Below are 19,290 nucleotides of genomic sequence, written 5' to 3' on the forward strand. Positions count from 1 at the left end.
TCACATTCATTACGAATCCTGTTCCAGATTTAACGCCAGACGGCGTGTGTGTACGCGTGCCCTTTCGGCTACTTCACTGTGGACTGGCTGCCTTAACAGTCCACTACAATATTTACCATCGTGATCCACCGACAACGCTTGACAACATGCGTCAGACTATTGTGAAAGCATGTGCGAACATTACGGAAGGCGAATTACTCGCTGTTGAGAGGACTGTCGTTACATGTATTGCCAAATGCATTGATGTTGACGGACATCATTTTGAGCATTTATTTCCTTAATGTGGTACTTACAGGTAATCTAGTTGTAACAGAATGCGTTCTCAGAAATGATAAGTTCAGAAAGTTATATGTATCACACTGGAACAACCAAAATAAAATGTTCAAACGTACCTACGTTCTGTATTTTAATTTAAAAAACCTACCTGTTATCAACCGTTCGCCTAAAACTGTGAGCCGTATGACTGTGAATATTACAGCGCCATCTATCACAAAACGCAAAAATTGGTCCAACTAAAACATTCATGTGTCCTTACGTGCTACACGAATATGTAATAAAAAAATTGGGGTTCCTCTTTTTAAAAAAACGCAGTTGATATCCGTTTGACCTATGGCAGCGCCATCTGGTTTCCCCCTTCAAGATCGACAAGTTCCGTTCTTTCTAGTTTTATCGTTTGATGCTTATTTCGTGAGATATTTGGCTCGGTGACGATCAATGGCGCACCCTGTATATATCTGGAGTATGAACACCAGTATGCTTCTCCTCTTGCTACCTGCAACAGTCGTTCGCTGCAGCATTGGAGTACAGGACCCGCTCTTCCTGATGCTTCCTTCTTTCCTACTGATGCTGTTCTCATGTTGTTTGTATTTCTATAGTTTCTCTGAACAAGACTCTGTGATAGCTCTTCTCTAAGCTAGACCATCCGTGTCGCCGAATTTTATTACTTGGTCGGTCTCCGCTACAGCCGATTTCACCACCTGCCCAAACTGCAGTGCTGCTTATCTTCCGTAATTCTGGTGTCGATTGTTCGTCCAGTCATTTCAACATAGACTTTACCTCATATACATGGTTTGCAGTGCTCTCCCGAACCGACATTGCAAATGTGTAGTCCTTTTCCTCTACCAATCTGAGGTACCCTTTCATGCTCTTTGTCAGTTTATAAATTGTCCTTGAGAGAGGAAAATTCATTCTCTCAGTTACTTTCGATTTCAGGGCTATTCTTTAATAATTACATTACACCCCAGACATTATTTTCTTTGAGATGACGGGAAGTTATGAACATGAGCAGGTGCTGATGGGAGCGGGTAAAGTGTTAATGTACGCTTGATTTTTATGGTAGCTCTCCTTCGAATAATATTTCTGGAGTTGAGAACAAGCAGGTGGTTCGGTTATTCAACGGTAAATCTTGCACTGAACATTTGGGGTTGGGAGGCCATGTGCAACAGTTAGGGAGAGGAACATCACAAAACGAGATACACTAGTAGCTTATTAGTCGCTACAGTAGAAGAGGAATTGACATCTCTAAAATTTACAATCTCAAAGTTGGAAAGAAAGCCTTCGGGACAAAGAAAAGAAATGTAAGGGTAACAGAGAGGCAACTCTGCCGTTGTGGTTGATAATGGAAACAAGACTAAGGAAAATCAAGAAACTTTCATAAGATTTGTCGACCTGGAAAAAGCTTTCGACGATGTCAGTTGGTGCAAGACGTTCAAAATTCTGACGGAAGTAGGGATAAGTTATAGGTAGAGACGGATAATATACAACATGTCCAAGAGCCAAGAGGGAATAATAAAAGTGGAAGAGCGGAAATTCTCAGATTAAAAAGGGTGTAAGACAGGGATGTAGTCTTTCGCCCCTAGTATTCAATCTAGACATCGAAGAAGCAATGATGGAAATAAAAGATAGATTCAAGAGCACAGAAAAATGTGATGAAATCGAAAAATAAATGATTGTCGGAAGGACTGACTCAGCATACAGGAAGGTCAAAACAGCATCCGGTGAAATTAAAAAGAAGGACCATAACATTAAGAGTGCAACGGCAATTCCATTGTTCAAATGGTTCAAATGGCTCTGAGCACTATGCGACTTAACTTCTGAGGTCATCAGTCGCCTAGAACTTAGAACTAATTAAACCTAACTAACCAAAGGACATCACACACATCCATGCCCGAGGCAGGATTCGAACCTGCGACCATAGCGGTCACTCGGCTCCAGACAGTAGCGCCTAGAACCGCACGGCCACTCCGGCCGGCAATTCCATTGTTAAATGCATAAGAACAGCGGATAGGTTGAAAGAGTACATTGAACGTCTCTATGAATAGAAGATTTGTCTGATGTGCTAGAAGGAGTAACACGAATGGATTTAGAAGAGGTAGGGGATCCAATACTGGAATTTAAGAGAGCTTTGGAGGACTTAAGATCAAGTATGGTAGAAGTAATAGGTAACATTCCATCAGATTTCCTAAGAACATTGCGGAAAGTGGCAAGAAAACGACCATTCACGTCGTGTGTAGAATGCATGAGACTGGCGACATACCATCTGACTTCGGAAAAATATCATCCACATAATTCTGAAGACTGCAAGAGCTGACAAGTGCGAGAATTATCGCACAATCAGCTTAACAGCTCATGCATCAAACTTAGTTACAGTAATACTATATAGAATAATTGAAAAGAAAAAGGAGAATGCATTAGATGATGATCACTTTGGCTTTAGGACAGGTAAAGGCACGAGAGAAGCAATTCTGACGTTGCAGTTGATAACGGGAGCAAAAATAAAGAAAAATTATCGGACCTTCATAGAATTTGTCGACCTGAAAAAAAACGTGCGGCAGTGTAAAATTGTGCAAGAAGTTCGAAATTCTGAGAAATATAGGGGTAAGCTACAGACAGGGACGGGTAGTGTACAATATGTACAGGAGCCAAGAGGGAATAATAGGAGTAGATGACCAAGTACCAAGTGTTCGGATTGGAAAGTTTGCAAGACAAGGATGTTGCGTTTCGCTCCTACTATTCTATCTGTAGATCGAAGAAAAAATGATAGAAATAAAAGAAAGGTTCAGTAGTTAAATTAAAATTAAATGTGAAAGGATATCAATGATAAGAGTCGACGATGACATTGCTATGGTCAGTGAAAGTGAAGAAGAATTACATGGCCTGTTGAATGTGATGAATAGTCTAATGTGTACAGAATATGGACTGAGAATAAATCAGCCGGCCGCTGTGGCCGAGTGCTTCTAGGCGCTTCAGTCCGGAACCGCGAAGCTGCTAAGGTCGCAGGTTCGAATCCTGCCTCGGGCATGGATGTGTGTGATGTCCTTAGGTTAGTTAGGTTGAAGTAGTTCTAAGTTCTAGTCCCATAGTGCTCAGAGCCATTTGAACAATTTGTACCTATCAATAGCGTATTCTGATGTATAGCGTAATTGCCAAAAAGATAAATGAAATGTGACAGTGACTCATCCAACTCTGTTAGTCATTTAATACCCTGTAAAATCAGAAGAATTTTTCATGTGAAAACAACGTAGAATGACCAAAAATAACGGAAATGTTTATCCAGGCACGTGGATACTAGCAGCAGTAATAAATGTTCGTGGTTCGATGGCTGGATGCAGGTTTCTCAATTGGACACCACTTCGGCACCTCACATGCTCCAAATCAACACCACTTATCCTACCGAGAAAAGGGGTTCTACAATTTAAAGTCGAATCCAAAGCTTGTGCCGCTCTTGGCGACTCTTCACGTCGTTGAGAGGTGAACGCTATATCAAAGCCAGACTGATGATTTCTGTTGTCCGTCCTGATTCGAACCCGCAACCTCTCGGTTTTCAAGGGCACACTTTACATTACAACTCCAGACTCAAAACACTGGTAGCACAAATGAAAACCTACTCATCCTAGCGGTAAGGTGTAATTGTGTTGCAATTCATATTCCACAGTCAACGTGTTGCATATGGAACATTCAGAACAACTGCGAAGTTTGGCCCGCAGGATGCCCAGCACAAAACCATTCGATGACCCCTAGCGTAGAAATAATGCACATGTGACATTTGTATCACGTAACAAAAACAGTGTCTTTTTATCTGCTCTAACGACTCCACAAATTTGTATAAGATTTTTACATTTTGAGGTTATCTCGTAGACCTCTTTATAATCCAGGCAAGGAATGAATATTTGGCTGCATGTACTGGTGAGCTACGTCTGACCAGCGCAAGACCTGCAAGTAATATATCGGCCTCTACGAAAGACACCATTATGCCATTTGGGAATAAACCGCCGTCACTTCCTTCCATGAGAATGGCGGCTGAATTCTCGGGCTCAAGGGCGCACGGTAGCAGATCAATGGCGCGAAGATCCATCTTGAGCACACGAGCGGCACGAGTCCACGCCAGCGGTGCGCGTCTTCGCACTCTCTCTGTCACCAACCTCTGGGGGAATCGGTGTTCTCCTATCACTCTTCTCCTGTGTCGAGTGGTGTGGGCTGCACACTCAAGAGTAAATTCGAGTGGAACGTTCTCCTGTGTCGAGAGCATCGAAACGCACAATAGTTTCTAGATTGACGCCAAATTGACCAGCCCTGTTAGCCAATCACATTCTTGCTTTAGACTCTATGAACGAGGGTTGGAGATTTAATAGTGGCAACTATTTATTTATAGCTCGTTCAAAATAGATACGAGTTTCAAAGTTTTACTGACGTTATGAAACGTCACCTTAGAAAAATTACTGAATTACTGTGCTGATGAACCTCTCACATTATTTGATTTTCAAACAGCTGAGCAGAACTGAACGTACTCAGACATTTCGCTCTTTACCTATTCTGATGAACACTAAACTGACACACAATATTTTTTAGCGCAACGCAATCTGACATTCAATAATCCATACAAAAGAATGGCCCTGACTAACATTAACCTATACCTTGGCGTTACCAATATAAAAACCTAAACAGCCTACTTACAACCATCAAAGTAGTCACCAGCATTGTGTATAACCGTCTGCCAGCAATGTAGACGTAGTAGGATAATCTTAGCAGGGCCAGTTGTGCTGACCAAGCGGCGCGGTCTATTACCCGACGAATTTATAGCAGTTCCGAAGAGAATGCCGTGAAGTGTTTCCTTGAGTTTAGAAATCGATTTGAACTCACGAGGGCTTAAGTAAGGGGATTGCAGTAGGTAGTATAGCATTTAGCAGCCCCATCACTCAAAAAATCATTACAGCTTGCACTTTAGGTGCTTGAGCATTGTCTTGCAAAATGATGGTCAGTTCCTGCAGAAAGTGTCATCACTTCTGTCTCTATGCTGTTCAATTTTGGAACACAACCTACGACCAGCTCAGAGACAGAAGTGATGACACACTCTGCAGGACCCGACCATCACTTTGCAGGACAATGCTCAAGCACGTACAGTGCAAGCTGTTACTGATTTGTTTGACTGATGGGGCTGCTGAGTGCTATACCACCTGCTGCACTCCCCTGAGTTAAGCCATCGTGAGTTCAACTCGATTTCTATACTGAAAGAAACACTTCACAGCATTCGCTTCAGTACTGCTACAAATTCGTCGGGAAATAGGCCGCGCCGCTCGAACTGTCAACACAACTGGCACTGCTAAGAGTATCCTACGACTTCCACATCGCTGGCAGCGGGTTATACACATTGCTGTTGACTGCTTTGAAGGTCAGTAAAACTTTGAAACACATATCTATTTTGTATTAGCTGTAAATAAATAGTTGCTACTATTAATGTTCCAGCCCTCGTACGTAAAGGCAGTATTGTTGCCACTACGGTTCGCTGCACTCCTCTCTGCCAATAGATAATGAACTGGTAGCTTCGACCATTAGATTTAGATTATGTTGTTCTTGATAATAACACAACCACAACCAATTTTAAATCTGCAACAATCTGCTGCATAGTAGCGACGTTATCCGCCTCCTCGCGATACCTCCATTTTCCTTTTCTAACCGGCCGATTATATTGTTAACGAATGCACTCACTTGATTTACTGCAGTAATGATGTATTTCTGTATGAAGCAGATTTTCGTACAGACGATAATGACTATCTATGGTCATACTTTTGGATTCAGGGTAATAGCAGGTCAAATATTTACCGCCGGCCGGGGTGGCCGAGCTGTTCTACGCGCCACAGTCTGGAACCGCGTGACCGCTTCGGTCCCAGGTTCGAATCCTGCCTCGGGCATGGATGTGTGTGATGTCCTTAGGTTGGTTAGGTTTAAGTAGTTATAAGTTCTAGGGGACTGATGACTTCAGAAGTTAAGTCCCATAGTGCTCAGAGCCAACCAAATATTTACCAAGGAAAGTCCCCATGCAGCCGTGTGAATTCAGTAGTTATTTTATGTAGGCATCCAGTTTCGGCAGCTCGATATTAGCAACTTCACCCCCCTATGATCGCCATTTACAATCAGATACATCGACACTTGGATACTGGAGTCATCGATATCTGGATTCCGTAAATTCGTCTTTGGAGTGTTTACTTCGTAGTCTTCAAAGTAAACACTCCAAAGATGAATTCACGGAATCCAGATGCTGATGACTCCAGTATGAAAGTATCGATATATCTGTCTGTACGTGGAGTTCATAGGGGAGCTGTTCGTAACGTGAAGAGTAGGAAGACTGCACGGACAAAACGCGGCAAAAGATTATTTGCAAACTGTATAGAAACCTTGCGTGCAGTAATAAGTGGCAAAGCACGTAGAAAGGAAGCAGCAGTTGAGAAAGGAACCTATTGTTGTTCAGTCTGTATATTGAGAAAGTGCTAAAGGAAACAAAGGAGAAATTTGGGAAGAGCATTGAAGTTTGTAAGGCGCCTCTTACGTGAGGAAAACATTTTTACCAGTTTTAATACACTATTTTCTGTTATTGATGTATTCACGATAGTTAGGAAGTACTGTAGTCCGTAGCCGGCCATGAGTCGGAGTGAATTTCTCACGTTGGCTGGCTACGTGACGAAGCGACCATACGTCGCGCGTAGTGGGGTGGGGCTCGGCGCTGCACCGTAGCAACAAGCGTCAGCCTGGGAAATATACATGACGGGAAGTACCGCCATCTTGGCACCAAAGTCAACGATTTTGTTTATTTATATTTAATAATTAAAGTCATTTATGACAACACGAATACTAGGAGGAGCCTCTGGATGATTAAAACTATTTATCATAATTATTCCTCGTTAAAATTCACACCCGTTTATTAACAAATGCATATCTTAGTAAGTACGAACTTGATCGGAAATACACGAACTGTGACGAAACTAGTAAGAGATACGGACTGCGCGCCAAAGTCAGAAGTCGGCGTTAACAGCTCCTCCTGTCTTGTTCGATGGTAGCCATGCTCACGGTTACGAGTAGTTTGTGACATTAGTGTTTCATTATTGATCTAATAGGAATAAAAGAAAGAGGAAGCCGCCTTGTAGAATTTTGCACAGAGCATAACTTAATCATAGCTAACACTTGGTTCAAGAATCATAAAAGAAGGTTGTATACCTGGAAGAATCCTGGAGATACTAAAAGGTATCAGATAGATTATAAATGGTAAGACAGAGATTTAGGAACCAGGTTTTAAATTGTAAGACATTTCAATGGGCAGATATGGATTCTGACCACAATCTATTGGTTATGAACTGCAGATTGAAACTGAAGAAGTTGCAAAAAGGTGGGAATTTAAGGAGATGGGACCTGGATAAACTGAAAGAACGAGAGGTTGTAGAGAGTTTCAGGGAGAGCATAAGGGAACAATTGACAGGAATGGGGGAAAGAAATACAGTAGAAGAAGAATGGGTAGCTCTGAGGGATGAAGTAGTGAAAGCAGCAGACGATCAAGTAGGTAAAATGACGAGGGCTAATAGAAATCCTTGGCTAACAGAAGAAATAATGAATTTAATTGATGAAAGGAGAAAATATAAAAATGCAGTAAATGAAGCAGGCAAAAAGGAATACAAACGTCTCAAAAATGAGATCGACAGGAAGTGCAAAATGGCTAAGCAGGGATGGCTAGAGGACAAATGCAAGGATGTAGAGGCTTGTCTCACTAGGGGTAAGATAGATACCGCCTACAGGAAAATTAAAGAGACCTTTGGAGAGAAGAGAACCACTTGTATGAATATCAAGAGCTCAGATGGCAACCCAGTTCAAAGCAAAGAAGGGAAGGCAGAAAGGTGGAAGGAGTATATAGAGGGTTTATACAAGGGCGATGTACTTGAGGACAATATTATGGAAATGGAAGAGGATGTAGATGAAGATGAAATGGGAGATACGATACTGCGTGAAGAGTTTGACAGAGCACTGAAAGACCTAAGTCGAAACAAGGCTCCGGGAGTAGACAACATTCCATTAGAACTACTGACGGCCTTTGGAGAGCCAGTCCTGACAAAACTCTACCATCTGGTGAGCAAGATGTATGAGACAGGTGAAATACCCTCAGACTTCAAGAAGAATATAATAATTCCAATCCCAAATAAAGCAGGTGTTGACAGATGTGAAAATTACCGAACTATCAGTTTAATAAGTCACAGCTGCAAAATACTAACGCGAATTCTTCACAGACGAATGGAAAAACTGGTAGAAGCGGACTTCGGGGAAGATCAGTTTGGATTCCGTAGAAATGTTGGAACACGTGAGGCAATACTAACCTTACGACTTATCTTAGAAGAAAGATTAAGAAAAGGCAAACCTACGTTTCTAGCATTTGTAGACTTAGAGAAAGATTTTGACAATGTTGACTGGAATACTCTCTTTCACATTCTAAAGGTGGCAGGGGTAAAATACAGGGAGCGAAAGGCTATTTACAATTTGTACAGAAACCAGATGGCAGTTATAAGAGTCGAGGGGCTTGAAAGGGAAGCAGTGGTTGGGAAAGGTGTGAGACAGGGTTGTAGCCTCTCCCCGATGTTATTCAATCTGTATATTGAGCAAGCAGTAAAGGAAACAAAAGAAAAATTCGGAGTAGGTATTAAAATTCATGGAGAAGAAGTAAAAACTTTGAGGTTCGCCGATGACATTGTAATTCTGTCAGAGACAGCAAAGGACTTGGAAGAGCAGTTGAACGGAATGGACAGTGTCTTGAAAGGATGATATAAGATGAACATCAAGAAAAGCAAATCGAGGATAATGGAATATAGTCAAATTAAATCGGGTGATGCTGAGGGAATTAGATTAGGAAATGAGACACTTAAAGTAGTAAAGGAGTTTTGCTATTTAGGGAGTAAAATAACTGATGATGGTCGAAGTAGAGAGGATATAAAATGTAGACTGGCAATGGCAAGGAAATCGTGTCTGAAGAAGAGAAATTTGTTAACATCGAGTATAGATTTAAGTGTCAGGAAGTCGTTTCTGACAGTATTTGTATGGAGTGTAGCCATGTATGGAAGTGAAACATGGACGATAACTAGTATGGACAAGAAGAGAATAGAAGCTTTCGAAATGTGGTGCTACAGAAGAATGCTGAATATAAGGTGGGTAGATCACAAATTTAGCATTGGAGGGCAGCGAGGAGGGTAAAAATCGTAGAGGGAGACCAAGAGATGAATACACTTAGCAGATTCAGAAGGATGTAGGTTGCAGTAGGTACTGGGAGATGAAGAAGCTTGCACAGGATAGAGTAGCATGGAGAGCTGCATCAGGCCAGTCTCAGGACTGAAGACCACAACAACAACAGGAATAAAAGTGATATTACGGCATTCTGAATGTTACTTTTGAATACATTATGGGCACAGCAGTGATCAATGTCTTATAGATAATTACTATTAAAAACAGTCTTGATCACGATTTATTTAACAAGGTGACCGGTTTCAACCACTACTGTGGTCATCTTCAGACCTATAAGTTGTATACAAAGCTCTAATTAGAGGGTTACATACATTAAACAAAATACATAAAGTTATAAAGCTATAAAACGTTGAATTACCATTGAGTAGGAACCTCTTTCTGTTGAAGAATCACTACTGGAGAAACCAGTGCACGTCTTACTATATATAATGGAGGCTCCACCCACTTCTGACTACATGATGTCATTATTAACCAATGAGTTATAAGTCGAATTACAATTTAAAATTTCATAGTTAAAAGAACATTGTCAAGAATTAGAAATAAATACACACTAAATTTAGCTTATTAAACAGCTATTGTCAATTAAGAAGCGTTAAAAATATTTAAATATGTAGGAAAATTAACTTCGGTTTGGCAGTACATGGGTTGCCCTCTCAAGGCCTGTCAGTGAACCATTTGGAACCACTTGTTGCTATGGTGAAGTTAGACGCCGTTGCAAAGATGAAGCAGCATGCTTTTTTCACTGAAGTTATTGTAAGGTCGATAGTCGAACTAGTGGTTGCCATGGTGAGGACAAACGCCAGTGCAAAGATGTGGCAGCAGGCTTCTTTCCAACGAAGTTGTTGCGAAGTAGAATGGCAAAGACAGTGGCGTCAGACGATGTATTATTGAGCAGCAACTTGTCTTTATTGAAACGAAAAGAGTAAGCTACAATAATCTGTAGCTGACATGTATACTACATGCTGTCCAAATACGATATGAAGTAGTTGTCCGTATGTATGAAATATTACCTATGAAGTTGATATGTAGATTACATGTGCTATTTTAAGGCATTGTTTTTAATAGTAATTATTCTAAATGTTAATTTCGAGTAAATAGATACTCCAAAGTTGATCGACAGCAATTTCAGATAATTAGCTTCCTCCGAGAGAGACATCGAATGCGCCAATGAAGAATCTGCACGGGATGACATTTACAGTTCAGGGTGAAAAAATAAAACCTTTTAGGTTCCTGGTTAAAGTCATCATATGCCACTCAGTTTAGTACGTATTACTCTTGGTGTCTTCGAAAATTATGTTTTATTTATTTAGTTGTTGAGTGTCCAGCGTTGCTAGCGTATGTATTTAGTCCCATCTTAGTTTATCACCTCTTTCCTCCCCTCTCTGTCTAGCTCCACCACCCCTTCCCTCTCCCCACCTCCTCCACCACCACTCTCTATCAACTCCTCCTATCTCTCCCTCTGTCCAGATTCTCCTTCCACTGTCCATCTCCTCCTCCCCCCTCACAATTCATCTACTCCTTCCCACCTCCCCATCCACCTCCTACCCTTTCTGTGTTCAACCTCTCCTCCCCCCTCCGCCGGGGGCATCACCACCTCTTCCTGTTCTCTGTCTGCCGGCCGGAGTGGCCGTGCGGCTACAGGCGCTGCAGTCTGGAACCGAGCGACCGCTACGGTCGCAGGTTCGCGTCCTGCCTCGGGCATGAATGTGTGTGATGTCCTTAGGTTAGTTAGGTTTAATTAGTTCTAAATTCTAGGCGACTGATGACCTCAGAAGTTAAGTCGCATAGTGCTCAGAGCCATTTTTTTGTTCTCTGTCTACTTCCTGTACATCTCGTCCTCTCCCTTTTCTCTGCCTATCTATTCCTTCCCCTGTCTTTGTCCTTCTCCTCCTCTTCCCTTTTTCTGTCCATGTCCTCCTGCTTCTATCTCTTTCTATCTGTGTCTGTCGCCTTCTTCACCCTCGCTATTTCTCCATCCACAAGTCCTCCCTTCTCTCTCCATATTCCATCTCTTCCCGTTGTCTACTTCCTCCCACCCCTCTTCCTGTTCATCTCGTCCTCCCCCTTCTCTCTGCCTAGCTATTCCTCCCCCTGTCTTTGTCCTTCTTCTTCTCCTGCTTCTATCTCCTATCTATGTCTGTCGCCTCATTCGCCCTCACTATTCCTTCATCCACAACTCCTCCCTTCTTTCTCCAAGTTATTACACTCTCTCCAATTGGAAGCCATTTGTACTTATCCGTACAGTTCTCTTTCCAGATTGTAACTAATACGTGTACATAATTTGATTTAAGCCGTTCCGGGGGTTTAGGATGAGATTTCACCCATGGCTTTGCTCATTGATACATATGTCAAATATATTTCACACGAAGTTAGCTTATTTCACGTGTACTTCTACACGTATTTGAGCTGTATGTCTAGCGAATTTCCCCCCTCCAGTTCCATTTTCACGCAGCTCAATGTTTATGATGTACATATCTCCTGAGGTATGGGATGCAGAATATAATTCTGCACTTACGTCCGGTATATGTGCCTACCGTCTGTGAAATATGTTGCTAACAGAGTTACTAGAAGAGAAGTACTAAATTAAAACGTCATACATGATGGGCCAACTGTTTCACGCATCTCAGTGTTTGACGTCGTATCTCCTGAACTAGGTGTCGTACAATGATTTATTTTTGTAGGTACATTCAGCGGCAAATGTGGACACTGTCTGCACAAAGCGTTCTGATTTTGCAATGAACCAATACTGTTAAACGTGTTGCATGATGCGGTATTTTTTCACTCACTTAGTGTTTATGATGTCATACTTCCTAAACTAAGTCTCGTACAATGATGTAAGTTTTTCTGTACATTCAGTGGTGTATGTGAATACTGTCTGCAAACCATGTCAAGAGTACAGTTAATAGAGAAGAAGTAATAAATTAAAATGTAATGATTCGTGGGGAAATTTTACCACATAAACCGCGGAAATGTGGTAAGTGATAAACTTTTTTCTTTCATCATTTTGCGGATATCGTCAGAGAGAAGGTATCCGTAAAGATTAGAAATTATTTGTAATTCTCGTTTCAAGTCTCCAGAAGTATTGGTATTCGCGCATACTGACCTTCACTGCTTTTTCACCTCCACTCCTCTGATATGTCGATGATTCTTACTTGCACAGTGATTCTTTCCAGTCAGTAATGCTATGTGCACCAAGTTTGGTTGATATCAGTGTAGTTGTTTAGGAGGAAATGTAAACATACACACATACATACACACACATGTACATTCGTCTTTATAAATTGTATGAATTCAAATGGTAAGATTAGGGCCACCAGGCCCCTTCTTACATTTAACCAGGGTGTCTACATATTTTAGATTACGTTCATGAAGAGACAGACGGTGTTATAAGTTACATCTTACATAAAAATTACTACAATGGAGAGGAAAAATAGTTTACAATCTTTCATATTGCAATAAATATGTTTAATAGACTTCATCCAACTGAGATCCGTGGGTGGTGTTTACCTTCTTTCATAGGGAGAGGAAGCCTATCTTTCTACCTGAATCTGATTATAGATGATGTTACTTCCTCTCTATTCTCCTACTTGTTGTACCCGGGAGCTATAATAAATTGGAAAAGTCTGACAGATTATATGCAAATTTTCAATGAGATCTCATCGTATTTGCCACAAAAACGTTGTGAGTTTACGAAACTAAGATGCAAATCAGACAGATGAAATAAAGTGTTAAAAATGGAACATTTACTTTTATTACCATATCGTTTATACCAACACAAACCTCAGGGGTGATTTGACTAGGCATGGGCACGAACCAGTATTCACTAATTACCAGGTGGAGAGTGAGAACGAACATGTCACCTGTCGACCCAATCTATCTCTACGTGACGGCGCGTACAGCAGACGCGAGATCGGCGAGACATGTCGTGCAGCTTGTAGTTTGGATTGCGGCAATTTAGCAGCCTGCAGCTTCTGTCTCGTGTTTACAGTCAATGTAATGGAGGGCCAGGACTGAGTTCGATACTAAATGACTGTAGAATATAATCCCCTTCAGGTAGCTCGGTGGCCAACACTGCATTCTTGTGTCTGCGCTGTCGAAAGATGCAATCCGTGATAATTCTCACGCGCCCAAGGGTCTTGCAGCAGAGGTAACACCTGTTCCTGTTAGGTATTCCAAGTTGGACGCTGTGGTCCTTCGTTAGCTCTTGGACGAGTGATCGTAGGTATCTGGTGCAGTTCGCATGTGGGACGAACTTTTGACGCCAATTGAGAAGTAGCGGCAAGAACCACGAAAACTGACGACAGGGAGGGCAATGTGTTGTCCACGTGCCCCTCTATATCCGCATACTGTGACGCCTATCGGCTGACCATGACTAGAGGAGTGTAGCAACATCACTCGCTATGCACGCGCAAGTGGAAGCACGCGGCAGGCAGTTCACTCACTCGGTATCAGGCGGCGCTCGTTCACCGAGTGACGGTCAACAGCCGCTTGGCCCTGCCACGCGGGTGAGGAAACATCGACTTAATCAATACAGCTTCGAAACAACGTAGCGGCAAAAACTGCCATTGCAAGCGTTCAAATGCATTTAGAATTAGAATTTCTGTTTAACTGTCGATTTTCCGCGTTTTCAGTAGAGAAGGTATGCGCTGTGTACCTAAGATTCGCCGGCCGAAGTGGCCGAGTGGTTCTAGGCGCTACAGTCTGGAACCGCGCAACCGCTACGGTCTCAGGCTCGAATCCTGCCTCGGGCATGGATGTGTGTGCTGTCCTTAGTTAGGTTTAAGTAGTTCTAAGTTCTAGGGGACTGATGACCTCAGACGTTACGTCCCATAGTGCTCAGAGCCATTTGAACCTAAGATTCACCAAGTGTTCCAGTGTTACCACACAATAATGAAAATTTAAGTGGTATCGGAATAGTGAATGTTATTGAAGGTCATTGTTTCAGCTGTGGAACCGCACATTACTGAGAAATGATAGGCGACGAATTAATGCTCGCTTTCAGTCAGCTGCCAAAATCCCACTAACATTTAGAAATATTTCTATCAGAATACATAAAAAACAATACGTTGAGAGTGTGATAAGAGCCTATAATTGTCAACTTTGGTTATAATTAACTAAAAAACTTTAAACCAGCTATACTATAGGCTTCCATGGATGAATCTAGCGAGTGGAGTAGTAGAACTCGTTACATTTAGTAATATGAGCAAAAAGGAAAGGAAGCGAAAGGTGTAGTGGTGAAAAGAGATGGGTATTATTCGAAAAGATTTCTATCTGGATAATTATTCGAATAAATAGGTCATTGAAACAAATTTTTTCGTCAATAAATTATCTCTAAAGTAAAGAACACGGAACATTTAAAACCACTGTATTTTATTTGTTTACTTCTTGCAAAAATTTGGTGTTTGTTCCGTTGTCTCAGCGCAGATACAGTTTTATAAATAACTTCTTAAAGGATTACCCAGAAATGTGCCTTTGTGGCTCAGAGGCTGAAATTCCAGACTACAAAATTTAGGCTTAGAGTTCGATCCCCGGTTGTTCCTACGATTTTCTCTGTTACTTCTTTCATCTTCACCAATGACAAGTCAAATTGCACCGTATTTTAGAATACGTGTTGAAATATAGATCCCCTTCTGACTGCCTACATGAGTTCGGAAGAGAGAGGAAGTTAAGGGAACCCCACCAGGCCTAGTGAAGTACTACAGTGCTGAAACCATCCTCCAAGTTGAGCACAGCTTTATTTGATTTATAATGTAATAATCGAACCATAAAAGTGGTTATAGGTTGACGGTCTCTGCATTTTGTGCCATACCGCCTTAGGCAGTCGCAATGTGAAGCAGCCAGTTTAGTCAGCCAGCTGATTGTCAGTCATGACCGATCAGCCGAGGGAGATGGACGTGGAACATGTTATGTTTTTTTTTTTCTCACAAAAAAGTACTTCATTATAATTATAACAATTGTTTTTCGTCATTTTACTTCTCTTATACGCGTCACATTATAAGTTTACTCACATAGATGTTGGAGCATACGGAAAACATAGAGACTTACCTATTTTTATGCAGTCAATTTTTCATGAAAATCTCGTTAGTAGAAGTTTACAAATATCTTGGAAAAGCCACATATCAAACAAGGAAGTACTAATCCCGTGCGTCATTGTGGGAGACGAGACATTTGGAACATCTGAAAATTTAATTTGCCCTTATCGAGGAAGGTGTTTAACTAACAATAAAAGAACCTTTAAAAACCGTCTGTCTCGAACTAGACGGTTTATGGTGTAACCTCCCCGCAAAAATTTTAACAAATGTTAATTTGGAATAGAGCCAAATGTAACCTCCCAACAAAAATAATGTTTAATAATAATGCAAAATGGAGCCAAGCTTAAACTCCCCACAAAAATTAAGGAATGAAAATTGACCAAAAACCACATAATGATATTAATTAAATAATGAACCATGAACCAAATGTAACGTCCTAACAGAAATAATAATATCTGGTAAATTTTATAAGGACAGCAGCGCTGACCTTCGGCCCTGTATTCTGAATAACAAAAGCAAAATTCTTACCTCAATAAAAACTGCAACTATATCTGCTCTTATTTATCGACACAGCTTCGTGCAATGCTGGCATATATATATTTTTTTGTTTTTATTCTTGGAAGGAATGCATAGGAAATATTCTTTAAATTGAAATGAATGCTTTTTCTTCAAAACAGTGGAAAAATTCTTTGAAATGAATACTTTTCTTTAAAGAGTTACTTTATAAAAAATTATTATTGGGGCATTTTTTTGGAACAAATTAAATTACAATTAACATACATTATTAAATATGCGCAAGGCTGCTTCTTTACCTTCTACAACAATACTCATCCTCCAGAGTCCTGACCAGAGTCGCGACCAGAGCACACAGCCGACGCATGCCGACTCCCTACTACCGTATCCTATTGACTACTACTGCAAACTCGCACAGACAAGCGCAGACTGACTTCTACTGTCGACTCGCGCAGACTGACGACAAGCAACAACTAACAATAAATTACTCTCTGGTCAGAGATTCTGTCATGCCTCGCCCATCGCCGGCGAAGCATACACCTTACATAATCCTCCACTGGGGGGGGGGGGGGGGGGGGGCAAAAATGTGGCAGCGATGGTGAGTCAATTGGACTTGCCATGAGCAACAAATTTTTCATAATTAATTAACTTTACAATAACAGAATATTTACACATATGTATAGGTGCAGAACATGAAATAAAATATAGTGCACACGCACTGAGTACAGACATATCAAGCAATGGCAAAATGTATACACAATGAGTACAAAACATATTAACAAATGGCAAAAGTGCACACGCACTGTAGTAGTGAACATATCAGGAAAACACAAATGTATAGGCCACGAGTACAAATCATATTGAGAAATGACAAAAGTGCACATGCACTGTAGTTCAGAACATATCAGGGAATCACAAAATGTATACGCAATGAATACAAATCATGTTAACAAAATGACGAAAGTGCACACGCACTGTAGTACAAAACATATCTGGGAATCACAAAATGTATACGTAAGGAGTACAGATGGTATAAAGTGCACACGCACTGTAAAATTCTCTAATTTCTTTTTACAACAAATAAACATATTAAGGAGTGAAATAAAGTGCACAGGCACTGTAGAAGTCTTTAGTATTTTCAGGACAACTGATCTTATTAACAAATGAAATGAAGTGCACACCCACTGTATATGTCTTTATCATTTTACAAGAATTAGGAAAGGAATGGGAAGGATTGCGTCATGGTTGTAGCACTTTAGGTTGCACGCAGCTGCACTGAAAGTCCATATCTTTCTACAGAAGCACAACACCAAGTGAGACAATCTGAAGCTCTTTTCCTTGAAGTATTAATCAGTGTAGCCAAGACACTGAAATGTCGTAATAATATTCCATGCTATCATTTTGGTGGTACACTAGGTACACCAAACAGTGGGACCATAATAACATCTCCATCGCTCAAGGTGGTGGACAGCATGTCGTGTCAACACCATGCTCTTGTAAGGCACACCAACGTAGAATTAATGCAAAAACCAAATATAGTGCTCCATGATCATGAGGATAGACAGGACAAACGGATATTGCAGTAATTTCTGGTAATTAGGTCAGAAGGTGAAGGACATTAAGTCACATACTAGTCTTCATTGAGAATTACACTAGTCTAACAACTGATTTGAGTAATTGGTGGCACTCATCGCCCAGTTACTGAACATTTCTGTACCATGTATGTAGTATTACTGAACATTTCTGTACCATGTATGTAGTATTACAGAATAATGTTCATAAATCGTTTGTTTACAGAGAACATTGGCACCCATTGCCCAGCTACAAACCATCAGAAGTCATCATTCAAAACAGAAGCTAATGAATGGCATAGTATTAACATAATTCAGTTAATTATAGTAGTCATTGGCACTCATTGGCCATCTTATTACAATAATCAGTGGCATTCATTGGCCAGTTACAAAGCATTTTTGTTTTGTTTTGTTTTGTATTCTTCAGAAGTCGTTATTCAAAATGAGTTAATTATTGGCATAGCATTTATACATAATCAGTCTAATTATAGTAACCATTGGCATTATATGTCATCTTATTACAATAAACAGTGGCATTCATTGGCAAGTTACAAAGCATTCTTTTTTTGTATTATTCAGAAGTCATTATTGAAGTGAAATATTATTCAGAGCTGATCAGTATTATTCAGAACTCTCTTAAACTAGTAGCATTATTTGGGACTGGTAATTACTTTGTTTGCTTTTGAGTTATTGCTGCAAATGAAGATGTGTAACGTCTTTCGTCATGAGTCAGCTGTAGCAAGGTTATGAAACAAAGGCAGTATATGTGATCACATTTATAAATGATAGACACAACTGGGTAAAAAAAATGTAAGTACTAGAACAGATTTAATAAGTAACAGGTTTAGTAAGTATCATGAAAAACTTCTCCTGGAAAAAATACAAAATGGATTATTGAGCTGAAAGAAGAAACGCATATTAAGCTGAAAAGTAATGAACTTCGAATTAACAGGTAGTGAAATGTGTATAAAAATATATATATTCTCTAACTGTCCTTTCCAAAACCTTCAGTCATTATACCATGTGATATAACACATACTGTCAAAATGAACTGCAACAAATACTTAAATAACTACATAGCATCTCTTAACTAACGGCAAATATATAAACTTCATCATTATTTTCATCTGCAAAGAAAAAAAACCTTCATTATCCATATTAGCATATTCTTCATCATTATTCATCATTATCCATATCATCATAACTCCATTATTATCAGCACCTGTAAAGAAAAACTTCATTATCCATATTAGCACATTCCTCATCATTATTCATCACCATTCATTATCATCTGCAAAAAAGTCACTTTATTATTCATTACACAACTATTCCTTATTTCTAGCATATTTCATCACTAAACCTAAGATGTGTAGTTCTGTCTGAGAGCCTGCATCAATCGCCTCGTATTCTGAAAGAAAAAATTAGTTAAGGCTGCTATCATAAGATGTGTATAGTATATTCTTGTTAATGCTTGTTAATTCTGATCCATTTACTCTTCATCACGAGGTATTGCATCCTCTTTCGTTCATTCCGAAGGTGAAATTCCCATTTCTGTTTAATTTATTTCGTTTGCACGTTATTTTTTTCTGAAAATGATGAACAAAGATTAATGTCTTGCATTTAAT

Source organism: Schistocerca nitens, chromosome 5 (assembly GCF_023898315.1).
Source record: "Schistocerca nitens isolate TAMUIC-IGC-003100 chromosome 5, iqSchNite1.1, whole genome shotgun sequence".
Lineage (NCBI taxonomy): Eukaryota > Metazoa > Arthropoda > Insecta > Orthoptera > Acrididae > Schistocerca > Schistocerca nitens.